Below are 13,722 nucleotides of genomic sequence, written 5' to 3'. Positions count from 1 at the left end.
AGTGACACGGAAGCTGCCTCCTGTAGAGAGAGATGGCACTGGCTGCAGCTAGGGGGAGCTCCAGAGCACAGCTCCTCCCGGGCCCTTAGTAAGCCAGCCGAGGGAAGCTCAGAACTCTCTGCTCCTCCATGCTCTGGATGATAGCCAAAGGTAGGCACTGTGTGGGGGGTGGGGGAGAGGTGTATTTGGGGGGAAGTACTGTGTTTTGTGTGTGCTTGTTTTTAAGTGAGGTGTGTGTGTTTTTAAGGAAAGTTGTACATTCAAGTAAAAGAGGCATGTGTGTGTGTGATGTGTGTGAGAGTGGCATGTGTGTGAGAGGCATGTATGTGTATGTAAGTGGGAGGCATGTGTATGTAAGTGAGAGGCATGTGTGTGTGTGTGTGTGTGTGTGTGTGTGTGAGAGAGGCATGTGTATGTAAGTGGGAGGCATGTGTATGTAAGTGAGAGGCATGTGTGTGTGTGTGAGAGGCATGTGTATGTAAGGGGCCCTACACACTCGGCGATGCGCCGCCGAGGTGCCCGACGGCCGACGAGCGACCCAGCGGCGGGGGGGCAGTGACGGGGGGAGTGAAGTTTCTTCACTCCCCCCGTCACCCGGCTCCGTAGACTTGCAGGCAAATATGGACGATCTCGTCCATATTGGCCGGCATGCACAGCCGACATGGCCCCAGCGATGAACGAGCGCGGGGTCGCGCATCGTTCATCGCTGGGGACTCCACACTGCACGATATGAACGTTATCTCGTTCATTAATGAACAAGATCGTTCATATCGTGCAGTGAAATCGCTATGTGTGTAGGGCCTATAAGTGAGAGGCATGTGTATGTAAGTGAGAGGCATGTGTATATGAGAGGCACGTGTATGTGAGAGGCATGTGTATGTGAGAGGTGTGTGTAAGTGAGAGGCACGTGTGTGAGAGGTGTGTGTAAGTGAGAGGTGTATGTAAGTGAGAGGCGTGTGTGTTTAAGTGAGACGTGTGTTTAAGTGAATGAGGCGTTTGTCTTTTTTTTAATATATATCTAGTGTTCACGCTAGGTGTCTGCCCCTTTTTTAGACAGCTGAATCCCGCCCTGCCCGTTTTTGTGCGCCCTGCCGCCCCGCCGTTTGCTGCCTGCCGGACCCCGCCACGTCGCCGGATCCAGCCGTGCGCCGCCGGACCCGGTACGTACATGAGAGTCCCCCTGGGCTAAATTAACCTTGTAAGTATTTTGCAGCTGTAAACATTAATCTCAGTGCTTTCTACCTGGTGCAGTGTGCCTCAGTGCTCTCTACCTGGTGCAGTGTGCCTCAGTGCTCTACCTGGTGCAGTGTGCCTCAGTGCTCCCTACCTGGTGCAGTGTGCCATTAGTGCTCCCTACCTGGTGCAGTGTGCATGAGTGCTCCCTACCTGGTGCAGTGTGCCTGAGTGCTCCCTACCTGGTGCAGTGTGCCTGAGTGCTCCCTACCTGGTGCAGTGTGCCTCAGTGCTCCCTACCTGGTGCAGTGTGCCTCAGTGCTCTCTACCTGGTGCAGTGTGCCTCAGTGCTCCCTACCTGGTGCAGTGTGCCTGAGTGCTCCCTACCTGGTGCAGTGTGCCTGAGTGCTCCCTACCTGGTGCAGTGTGCCTGAGTGCTCCCTACCTGGTGCAGTGTGCCTCAGTGCTCTCTACCTGGTGCAGTGTGCCTCAGTGCTCTCTACCTGGTGCAGTGTGCCTCAGTGCTCCCTACCTGGTGCAGTGTGCCTCAGTGCTCTCTACCTGGTGCAGTGTGCCTCAGTGCTCTCTACCTGGTGCAGTGTGCCTCAGTGCTCTCTACCTGGTGCAGTGTGCCTCAGTGCTCTCTACCTGGTGCAGTGTGCCTCAGTGCTCTCTACCTGGTGCAGTGTGCCTCAGTGCTCTCTACCTGGTGCAGTGTGCCTCAGTGCTCTCTACCTGGTGCAGTGTTCCTCAGTGCTCTCTACCTGGTGCAATGTGCTTCAGTGCTCCCTACCTGACGCAATGTGTATAATGTGCTCTATCTGGCGCAATATGTATAATGTGCTCTATCTGGCGCAATGTGTATAATGTGCTCTATCTGGCGCAATGTGTATAATGTGCTCTATCTGGCGCAATATGTATAACGTGCTCTAGCCTCTACCTGGCGCAGTGTGTATAGGAGGTTCTAACTGGTGCAATGTGTATTAGGGGCACTACCGTGTGGTGTAATGTGAATTTACACTATTATGTGGCCACGCCCCTTCCCCACGAAACAACGCCCCTAGATTTTCGCTGCGCACCTTCGGTGCGCACTGTCCATGTTTTGCCCATAGGAATGGGAGCACCAAGCATTATAGTATGTACCTAAGTTTGCCCATTTAACTTAAAAATTTACCCTCACGAATGAAAAATGTGCCCTCCCCGTGATCAGCACCCTGCCCTAAAAAAAAAATACTACAGTGAACACTAATTATATTGGCACACCGATGCGCCAAAGCATCTCCATGGAGACCTGGTGGGTGAGGGAGCACTGTAGGTGTACTATAATGGTATGCTGGTGTCTGTTTTATTGTAATGACTGACTTGGAGTGCGTCCACTTTCTATGTGTATCTATATTACTATTGGGAAAGGTACCTGAGCACCCTTCTACTGTTCACCCTGGGTGCGGGACAGCTACATATGGTATGTGTGTGTATGTGTAGGGGGGCACCAAAATGTATCATGCCTCCGGGCGACTGGGACGAACTTACGCCACTGGTTTTAATAGTATATTGACAGTATTGTTTTCTTTCAAAAATCCACTTAATTTTCTTTACCCTATTATTAAAATGGTAATTGACAAAAACAAACTACATTGTCACCAGAAGAGCAATACAAAATGTACAAGTGATATATTAAAATCATCTTTCCAGCTTGAATTTCAATGATGCATTGGGGCAACGATTTTGTGAGAAACACCTTCACCCTTAAATAAAGATTTTCTTAATTCCTTACCTGTGTGCTAATTAGATATCACCTTGTTTTCACATTAAACAGACTTCCACATGCGAAAGCAGCAAGGATGCAGTGGCGTTAATGTTTCCTGGTGTCAACCTGTATTATTTCAGTAGACATTAAAATGAGGATGCATCTTGCTGCCTTTCCAATGAAGCAAGTTTAATTTAGTAATAGGTGAAAAACCATCCCTACAAAGGTGTTAATCAGAGACTTGGCTTTGTGGACACTTTTCAGAGAACAAATTTGTTAGCATAAAAATAAAGCCAGAAAATGAAGAGCTGTTTAATCACTCAATTGGATTTTTTTGCCAGCATATTTCTTTTTCTCTGCAACCCACTGCTAAATTGTGCTTCCTAGCTGTTTTTATAAAATCACTGAATCAAATCTAACTCTGATTACATCAGAGAAGGCCAGGTACCCTACACCATAACAGGGTGTTTGAAATTTTGAATTGTCTACTAAAAGATCACCAAAATCTGATAACAAGGTCAATTACGTCCCTGGGTGGGATTGAACCACCAACCTTTTGGTTAATAACCATACACACTAACTGATTGCGCCACAGCGACACTTTGCAAAAAGCACATACTGACAAAGACTAATAAGCATTCATCTAGAACGTTTCCTAGAAAAACTTTAAAAAGTCAATAATCTGGAGAGTTTTTGTAAGATGTTTCTTCCAGCAACCAATGAAGAAACACATTAGTACTTTCGCATGATGAGTGTGTGCTTCAGGATCTCTTGCACTTACATGTGCAGCAGAGTACTGCAATGGAAGCATGCTGGGCCCATAACCCAGAGGTAGGCAGATTGAAACTATCCTTTGCTATATGAATTTTTTTTTTTGTTCATTAAAGTAATCCAAAACTGGGATTGATATTTTCGCTTTTATTTTTACTTAAAGTACAATAACTTTTACCATTTTAATTTGTTTTAATAGTATATTGACAGTATTGTTTTCTTTCAAAAATCCACTTAATTTTCTTTACCCTATTATTAAAATGGTAATTGACAAAAACAAACTACATTGTCACCATAAGAGCAATACAAAATGTACAAGTGATATATTAAAATCATCTTTCCAGCTTGAATTTCAATGATGCATTGGGGCAACGATTTTGTGAGAAACATCTTCACCCTTAAATAAAGATTTTCTTAATTCCTTACCTGTGTGCTAATTAGATATCACCTTGTTTTCACATTAAACAGACTTCCACATGAGAAAGCAGCAAGGATGCAGTGGCGTTAATGTTTCCTGGTGTCAACCTGTATTATTTCAGTAGATATTGAAATGAGGATACATCTTGCTGCCTTTCCAATGAAGCAAGTTTAATTTAGTAATAGGTGAAAAACCATCCCTACAAATATGTTAATCAGATACTTGGCTTTGTGGACACTTTTCAGAGAACAAATTAGTTAGCATAAAAATAAAGCCAGAAAATGAAGAGCTGTTTAAACACTCAATTGGATTTTTCTGCCAGCATATTTCTTTTTCTCTGCAACCCACTGCCAAATTGTGCTTCCTAGCTGTTTTTATAAAATCACTGAATCAAATCTAACTCTGATTACATCAGAGAAGGCCAGGTACCCTACACCATAACAGGGGGTTTGAAATTTTGACTTGTCTACTTAAAGATCACCAAAATCTGATAACAAGGTCAATTAAATCCCTGGGTGGGATTGAACAACCAACCTTTTGGTTAATAGCCTTACACACTAACTGATTGCACCACAGCTACACTTAGCAAAAGTACATACTGACAAAGGCTAATAAGCATTCATCTAGAACGATTCCTAGAAACATTTTAAAAAGTCAATAATGTGGAGAGTTTTTGTAAGATGTTTCTTCCATCAACCAATGAAGAAACACATTGGTACTTTCCCATGATAAGTGAGTGCTTCAGGACCTCTTGCACTTACATGTGCAGCAGAGTACAGTAATGGAAGCATGCTGGGTCCGTAACCCAGAGGTAGGCAGATTGAAACTATCCTCTGCTATATGCATTTTTTTTTGTTAATTAAAGTAATCCAAAACTGGGATTGATATTTTTGCTCTTTTATTTTTACTTAAAGTACAATAACTTTTACCATTTTAATTTGTTTTAATAGTATATTGACAGTATTGTTTTCTTTCAAAAATCCACTTAATTTTCTTTACCCGATTATTAAAATGGTAATTGACAAAAACAAACTACATTGTCACCAGAAGAGCAATACAAAATGTACAAGTGATATATTAAAATCATCTTTCCAGCTTGAATTTCAATGATGCATTGGGGCAACGATTTTGTGAGAAACATCTTCACCCTTAAATAAAGATTTTCTTAATTCCTTACCTGTGTGCTAATTAGATATCACCTTGTTTTCACATTAAACAGACTTCCACATGCGAAAGCAGCAAGGATGCAGTGGCGTTAATGTTTCCTGGTGTCAACCTGTATTATTTCAGTAGACATTGAAATGAAGATCCATCTTGCTGCCTTTCCAATGAAGCAAGTTTAATTTAGTAATAGGTGAAAAACCATCCCTACAAAGGTGTTAATCAGAGACTTGGCTTTGTGGACACTTTTCAGAGAACAAATTTGTTAGTATAAAAATAAAGCCAGAAAATGAAGAGCTGTTTAATCACTCAATTGGATTTTTCTGCCAGCATATTTCTTTTTCTCTGCAACCCACTGCTAAATTGTTCTTCCTAGCTGTTTTTATAAAATCACTGAATCAAATCTAACTCTGATTACATTAGAGAAGGCCAGGTACCCTACACCATAACAGGGGGTTTGAAATTTTGACTTGTCTACTTAAAGATCACCAAAATCTGATAACAAGGTCAATTAAGTCCCTGGGTGGGATTGAACCACCAACCTTTTGGTTAATAGCCTTACACACTAACTGATTGCGCCAAAACAACACTTTGCAAAAGAACATACTGACAAAGGCTAATAAGCATTCATCTAGAACGATTCCTAGAAACATTTTAAAAAGTCAATAATGTGGAGAGTTTTTGTAAGATGTTTCTTCCATCAACCAATGAAGAAACACATTGGTACTTTCCCATGATAAGTGAGTGCTTCAGGACCTCTTGCACTTACATGTGCAACAGAGTACTGTAATGGAAGCATGCTGGGTCCATAACCCAGAGGTAGGCAGATTGAAACTATCCTCTGCTATATGCATTTTTTTTTTGTTAATTAAAGTAATCCAAAACTGGGATTGATATTTTTGCTCTTTTATTTTTACTTAAAGTACAATAACTTTTACCATTTTAATTTGTTTTAATAGTATATTGACAGTATTGTTTTCTTTCAAAAATCCAATTAATTTTCTTTACCCGATTATTAAAATGGTAATTGACAAAAACAAACTACATTGTCACCAGAAGAGCAATACAAAATGTACAAGTGATATATTAAAATCATCTTTCCAGCTTGAATTTCAATGATGCATTGGGGCAACGATTTTGTGAGAAACATCTTCACCCTTAAATAAAGATTTTCTTAATTCCTTACCTGTGTGCTAATTAGATATCACCTTGTTTTCACATTAAACAGACTTCCACATGCGAAAGCAGCAAGGATGCAGTGGCGTTAATGTTTCCTGGTGTCAACCTGTATTATTTCAGTAGACATTGAAATGAGGATGCATCTTGCTGCCTTTCCAATGAAGCAAGTTTAATTTAGTAATAGGTGAAAAACCATCCCTACAAAGGTGTTAATCAGAGACTTGGCTTTGTGGACACTTTTCAGAGAACAAATTTGTTAGTATAAAAATAAAGCCAGAAAATGAAGAGCAGTTTAATCACTCAATTGGATTTTTCTGCCAGCATATTTCTTTTTCTCTGCAACCCACTGCTAAATTGTGCTTCCTAGCTGTTTTTATAAAATCACTGAATCAAATCTAAACATCAGAGAAGGCCAGGTACCCTACACCATAACAGTGGGTTTGAAATTTTGACTTGTCTACTTAAAGATCACCAAAATCTGATAACAAGGTCAATTAAGTCCCTGGGTGGGATTGAACCACCAACCTTTTGGTTAATAGCCTTACACACTAACTGATTGCGCCACAGCGACACTTTGCAAAAGTACTTACTGACAAAGGCTAATAAGCATTCATCTAGAATGATTCCTAGAAACATTTTAAAAAGTCAATAATGTGGAGAGTTTTTGTAAGATGTTTCTTCCATCAACCAATGAAGAAACACATTGGTACTTTCCCATGATGAGTGAGTGCTTCAGGATCTCTTGCACTTACATGTGCAGCAGAGTACTGTAATGGAAGCAAGCTGTGTCCATAACCCAGAGGTAGGCAGATTGAAACTATCCTCTGCTATATGCATTTTTTTTTGTTAATTAAAGTAATCCAAAACTGGGATTGATATTTTTGCTCTTTTATTTTTACTTAAAGTACAATAACTTTTACCATTTTAATTTGTTTTAATAGTATTGTTTTCTTTCAAAAATCCTATTAATTTTCTTTACCCGATTATTAAAATTGTAATTGACAAAAACAAACTACATTGTCACCAGAAGAGCAATACAAAATGTACAAGTGATATATTAAAATCATCTTTCCAGCTTGAATTTCAATGATGCATTGGGGCAACGATTTTGTGAGAAACATCTTCACCCTTAAATAAAGATGTTCTTAATTCCTTACCTGTGTGCTAATTAGATTTCACCTTGTTTTCACATTAAACAGACTTCCACATGAGAAAACAGCAAAGATGCAGTGGCGTTAATGTTTCCTGGTGTCAACCTGTATTATTTCCGTAGATATTGAAATGAGGATGCATCTTGCTGCCTTTTCAATGAAGCAAGTTTAATTTAGTAATAGGTGAAAAACCATCCCTACAAAGATGTTAATCAGATACTTGGCTTTGTGGACACTTTTCAGAGAACAAATTTGTTATCATAAAAATAAAGCCAGAAAATGAAGAGCTGTTTAATCACTCAATTGGATTTTTCTGCCAGCATTTTTCTTTTTCTCTGCAACCCACTGCTAAATTGTGCTTCCTAGCTGTTTTTTTTTATAAAATCACTTAATCAAATCTAACTCTGATTACATCAGAGAAAGCCAGGTACCCTACACCATAAGAGGGGGTTTGCAATTTTGACTTGTCTACTTAAATATTACCAAAATCTGATCACAAGGTCAATTACGTCCCTGGATGGGATTGAACCACCAACCTTTTGATTAATAGCTGAACACACTAACCGATCGCGCCACAGAGACACTTTGCGAAAAGTACATACTGACAAAGACTAATAAGCATTCATCTAGAACGTTTCCTAGAAAAACTTTAAAAAGTCAATAATCTGGAGAGTTTTTGTAAGATGTTTCTTCCAGCAACCAATGAAGAAACACATTGTTACTTTCGCATGATGAGTGAGTGCTTCAGGATCTCTTGCACTTACATGTGCAGCAGAGTACTGCAATGGAAGCATGCTGGGCCCATAACTCAGAGGTAGGCAGATTGAAACTATCCTTTGCTATATGCATTTTTTTTTTGTTCATTAAAATAATCCAAAACTGGGATTGATATTTTAGCTTTTATTTTTACTTAAAGTACAATAACTTTTACCATTTTAATTTGTTTTAATAGTATATTGACAGTATTGTTTTCTTTCAAAAATCCAATTAATTTTCTTTACCCGATTATTAAAATGGTAATTGACAAAAACAAACTACAGTGTCACCAGAAGAGCAATACAAAATGTACAAGTGATATATTAAAATCATCTTTCCAGCTTGAATTTCAATGATGCATTGGGGCAACGATTTTGTGAGAAACATCTTCACCCTTAAATAAAGATTTTCTTAATTCCTTACCTGTGTGCTAATTAGATATCACCTTGTTTTCACATTAAACAGACTTCCACGTGCGAAAGCAGCAAGGATGCAGTGGCGTTAATGTTTCCTGGTGTCAACCTGTATTATTTCAGTAGACATTGAAATGAGGATGCATCTTGCTGCCTTTCCAATGAAGCAAGTTTAATTTAGTAATAGGTGAAAAACCATCCCTACAAAGGTGTTAATCAGAGACTTAGCTTTGTGGACACTTTTCAGAGAACAAATTTGTTAGCATAAAAATAAAGCCAGAAAATGAAGAGCTGTTTAATCACTCAATTGGATTTTTTTGCCAGCATATTTCTTTTTCTCTGCAACCCACTGCTAAATTGTGCTTCCTAGCTGTTTTTATAAAATCACTGAATCAAATCTAATTACATCAGAGAAGGCCAGGTACCCTACACCATAACAGGGGGTTTGAAATTTTGACTTGTCTACTTAAAGATCACCAAAATCTGATAACAAGGTCAATTACGTCCCTGGGTGGGATTGAACCACCAACCTTTTGGTTAATAACCATACACACTAACTGATTGCGCCACAGTGACACTTTGCAAAAGTACATACTGACAAAGGCTAATAAGCATTCATCTAGAACGTTTCCTAGAAACATTTTAAAAAGTCAATAATGTGGAGAGTTTTTGTAAGATGTTTCTTCCATCAACCAATGAAGAAACACATTGGTACTTTCCCATGATAAGTGAGTGCTTCAGGACCTCTTGCACTTACATGTGCAACAGAGTACTGTAATGGAAGCATGCTGGGTCCATAACCCAGAGGTAGGCAGATTGAAACTATCCTCTGCTATATGCATTTTTTTTTGTTAATTAAAGTAATCCAAAACTGGGATTGATATTTTTGCTCTTTTATTTTTACTTAAAGTACAATAACTTTTACCATTTTAATTTGTTTTAATAGTATATTGACAGTATTGTTTTCTTTCAAAAATCCAATTAATTTTCTTTACCCGATTATTAAAATGGTAATTGACAAAAACAAACTACATTGTCACCAGAAGAGCAATACAAAATGTACAAGTGATATATTAAAATCATCTTTCCAGCTTGAATTTCAATGATGCATTGGGGCAACGATTTTGTGAGAAACATCTTCACCCTTAAATAAAGATTTTCTTAATTCCTTACCTGTGTGCTAATTAGATATCACCTTGTTTTCACATTAAACAGACTTCCACATGAGAAAGCAGCAAGGATGCAGTGGCGTTAATGTTTCCTGGTGTCAACCTGTATTATTTCAGTAGATATTGAAATGAGGATGCATCTTGCTGCCTTTCCAATGAAGCAAGTTTAATTTAGTAATAGGTGAAAAAACATCCCTACAAATATGTTAATCAGATACTTGGCTTTGTGGACACTTTTCAGAGAACAAATTCGTTAGCATAAAAATAAAGCCAGAAAATGAAGAGCTGTTTAATCACTCAATTGGATTTTTCTGCCAGCATATTTCTTTTTCTCTGCAACCCACTGCTAAATTGTGCTTCCTAGCTGTTTTTTTTATATAAAATCACTGATTCAAATCTAACTCTGATTACATCAGAGTAGGCCAGGTACCCTACACCATAAGAAGGGGGTTTGAAATTTTGACTTGTCTACTTAAAGATCACCAAAATCTGATAACAAGGTCAATTACATCCCTGGGTGGGATTGAACCACCAACCCTTTGATTAATAACCAAACACACTAACAGATTGCGCCACAGAGACACTTTACAAACGTACATACTGACAAAGGCTAATAAGCATTCATCTAGAACGTTTCCTAGAAAAACTTTAAAAAGTCAATAAACTGGAGAGTTTTTGTAAGATGTTTCTTCCATCAACCAACGAAGAAACACATTGGTACTTTCCCATGATGAGTGAGTGCTTCAGGATCTCTTGCACTTACATGTGCAGCAGAGTACTGCAATGGAAAAATGCTGGGCCCATAACCCAGAGGTAGGCAGATTGAAACTATCCTCTGCTATATGCATTTTTTTTGTTAATTAAAGTAATCCAAAACTGGGAAACACAAATTATGCAGTCAAGTTTCCCACATTTGGGGAAATCGCAGGAGCAGCACACCCAGAGTGCAATGGTTGAGCCTTGCCCTGGGAGAAGCACCTTCATGATCATAGTATCTCACCTGGCAGGTAAGTAGGAGTTGGGCTAGAGCTGGGGAGGGTCGCTGCTCGGGTTCCCCCCTGTGAAGTGAAGGAGATCCAACTGAGGCAGCACCAGGGAACTCTCGAAAGAAGAACAAGGCTAGAGGAAGATCTGAGACAAAGAAATCTGACTTTTACCAGAGCTGACCAGAGGAAAGCACAAACACAGTCTCCCACTACCACAAATAATGCAGTCAAGTTTCCCACATTTGGGGAAATCACAGGGGTCAGCATACCCAAAATGCAATGAATGAACCTCACCCTGGGAGAAAAATCTTCATGACCATGGTATCTCCTATGCAAAATAAGTATGATTTGGAATAGGGCTGGGGAGGGCCGCTGCTCATGCACATCTCTGTCAAGTAAAGGAGATTCAACTGAGGCAGCACAAGGGAACTCTCATCTTGGGACAACAACTGCAGGGAGAACATATATTTTCAGATGAACATGGGATGGCAGAAGACTGCCTAATACTGAAGCACCCCCAAACAACAAACCAAATGCAACAACTAGTGCAAGCATTCCTGGGGGAAGGCCTGCCGCAGATGGATTTGCATATGGTGATGTCATCCAAGCAGTGGGTCAAAGTTGGCTTCAACCCTCGTCTGCATATGAAAAGAGAAAAGGGGCGTGCAGGGCATGGTGACCTTTTGGGGCACTTGGCTGACCCCTAGTTTGCATTAAACACCTCCACCCTCCTTTGGTGTGGGGCTCATGTTGGCTATGCCCCAGCCCCTGAAGCATTCAAGCTGATTTCTTGCAGCAGCTTGGCACTGTAACAGCTCCAGAGCTGCTCTGTAAGGCAAGTAAAAGGGTGTGGGCCCTGCAGCACTACCTGTAGTTTGCATTGTGCGTTGGAAGGCACAAAGTAAGCAGACAGGAGGAGAAGTCAGGATAGTGCACAAGGGTGTAGAAGGGAGGGGCTCAAGAAAAAAGAAGTGGAAACAGACAGCAAACTAGGCTGGAGAGAGACCTGAGACAAAGAGATCTGAATTATACGAGAGCCGACCAGGGGAAACACAAATTATGCAGTCAAGTTTCCCACATTTGGGGAAATCGCAGGGGCAGCACACCCAGAGTGCAATGGGTGAGCCTTGCCCTGGGAGAAGCAACTTCATGATCATAGTATCTCACCTGGCAGGTAAGTAGGAGTTGGGCTAGAGCTGGGGAGGGTCGCTGCTCGGGCACCCCCCTGTCAAGTGAAGGAGATCCAACTGAGGCAGCACAATGGAACTCTTGAAAGAAGAACAAGGCTAGAGGAAGATCTGAGACAAAGAAATCTGACTTTTACCAGAGCTGACCAGAGGAAAGCACAAACACAGTCCCCCACTACCACAAATAATGCAGTCGAGTTTCCCACATTTGGGGAAATCACAGAGGTCAGCATACCCAGAACGCAATGAATGAACCTAACCCTGGGAGAACAATCTTCATGACCATGGTATCTCCTATGCAAAATAAGTATGATTTGGGATAGGGCTGGGGAGGGCCGCTGCTCAGGCACATCTCTGTCAAGTAAAGGAGATTCAACTGAGGCAGCACAAGGGAACTCTCATCTGGGGACAACAACTGCAGGGAGAACACATATTTTCAGATGAACATGGGAGGGCAGAAGGCTGCCTAATACTGAAGCACCCCCAAACAACAAACCAAATGCAACAACTAGTGCAAGCATTCCTGGGGGAAGTTCTGCAGAAGACGGATTTGCATACGGTGATGTCATCCAAGCAGTGGGTCAAAGTTGGCTTCAACCCTCATCTGCATATGAAAAGAGAAAAGGGGCGTGCAGGGCATGGCGGCCTTTTGCGGTGCTTGGATGACCCCTAGTTCGCATTAAACACCTCCACCCTCCTTTGGTGTGGGGCTCATGTTGGCCATGCCCCATCCCCTGAAGCATTCAAGCTGATTTCTTGCAGCAGCTGGGCACTGTAACAGCTCCAGAGCTGCTCTGTAAGGCAAGTAAAAGGGTGTGGGCCCTGCAGCACTACCTGTAGTTTGCATTGTGCATTGGAAGGCACAAAGTAAGCAGACGGGAGGAGAAGTCAGGATAGTGCACAAGGGTATAGAAGGGAGCGGCTGAAGAAAAGAGAAGTGGAAACAGACAGCAAACTAGGCTGGAGAGAGACCTGAGACAAAGAGATCTGAATTATACGAGAGCCGACCAAGGGAAACACAAATTATGCAGTCAAGTTTCCCACATTTGGGGAAATTGCAGGGGCAGCACACCCAGAGTGCAATGGGTGAGCCTTGCCCTGGGAGAAGCACCTTCATGATCATAGTATCTCACCTGGCAGGTAAGTAGGAGTTGGGCTAGAGCTGGGGAGGGTCGCTGTTCGGGCACCCCCCTGTCAAGTGAAAGAGATCCAACTGAGGCAGCACAAGGGAACTCTCGAAAGAAGAACAAGGCTAGAGGAAGAGCTGAGACAAAGAAATCTGACTTTTTCCAGAGCTGGCCAGAGGAAAGCACAAACACAGTCCCCCACTACCACAAATAATGCAGTCGAGTTTCCCACATTTGGGGAAATCACAGGGGTCAGCATACCCAGAATGCAATGAATGAACCTCACCCTGGGAGAACAATCTTCATGACCATGGTATCGCCTATGCAAAATAAGTATGATTTGGGATAGGGCTGGGGAGGGCCGCTGCTCAGGCACATCTCTGTCAAGTAAAGGAGATTCAACTGAGGCAGCACAAGGGAACTCTCATCTGGGGACAACAACTGCAGGGAGAACACATATTTTCAGATGAACATGTGAGGGCAG

General features: G+C 41.4%; 5 non-coding genes and 1 pseudogene across 5 annotated transcripts; all 6 read right to left on the bottom strand.

The window, feature by feature from the left end:
* Positions 1-10,802: 10,802 nt before the first annotated feature.
* Positions 10,803-10,953, bottom strand: LOC135020599 (U1 spliceosomal RNA; annotated as a pseudogene).
* A 152-nt stretch (positions 10,954-11,105) lies between these two features.
* LOC135020468 (U1 spliceosomal RNA) lies at positions 11,106-11,269 on the bottom strand. Its single transcript, XR_010217896.1, has one exon. It is a non-coding gene; the product is annotated as a U1 spliceosomal RNA (small nuclear RNA).
* Positions 11,270-11,943: 674 nt separating this feature from the next.
* LOC135020566 (U1 spliceosomal RNA) lies at positions 11,944-12,106 on the bottom strand. Its single transcript, XR_010217979.1, has one exon. It is a non-coding gene; the product is annotated as a U1 spliceosomal RNA (small nuclear RNA).
* A 152-nt stretch (positions 12,107-12,258) lies between these two features.
* On the bottom strand, positions 12,259-12,422 carry LOC135020452 (U1 spliceosomal RNA). Its single transcript, XR_010217880.1, has one exon. It is a non-coding gene; the product is annotated as a U1 spliceosomal RNA (small nuclear RNA).
* Positions 12,423-13,096: 674 nt separating this feature from the next.
* Positions 13,097-13,259, bottom strand: LOC135020503 (U1 spliceosomal RNA). Its single transcript, XR_010217928.1, has one exon. It is a non-coding gene; the product is annotated as a U1 spliceosomal RNA (small nuclear RNA).
* A 152-nt stretch (positions 13,260-13,411) lies between these two features.
* LOC135020417 (U1 spliceosomal RNA) lies at positions 13,412-13,575 on the bottom strand. Its single transcript, XR_010217845.1, has one exon. It is a non-coding gene; the product is annotated as a U1 spliceosomal RNA (small nuclear RNA).
* Between the last annotated feature and the right edge of the window lie 147 nt (positions 13,576-13,722).

The sequence above is a fragment of the Pseudophryne corroboree genome, unplaced genomic scaffold (genome assembly GCF_028390025.1).
Source record: "Pseudophryne corroboree isolate aPseCor3 unplaced genomic scaffold, aPseCor3.hap2 scaffold_350, whole genome shotgun sequence".
In the NCBI taxonomy this organism is placed as follows: domain Eukaryota; kingdom Metazoa; phylum Chordata; class Amphibia; order Anura; family Myobatrachidae; genus Pseudophryne; species Pseudophryne corroboree.
This window is presented reverse-complemented; position numbering and strand designations above follow the sequence as displayed.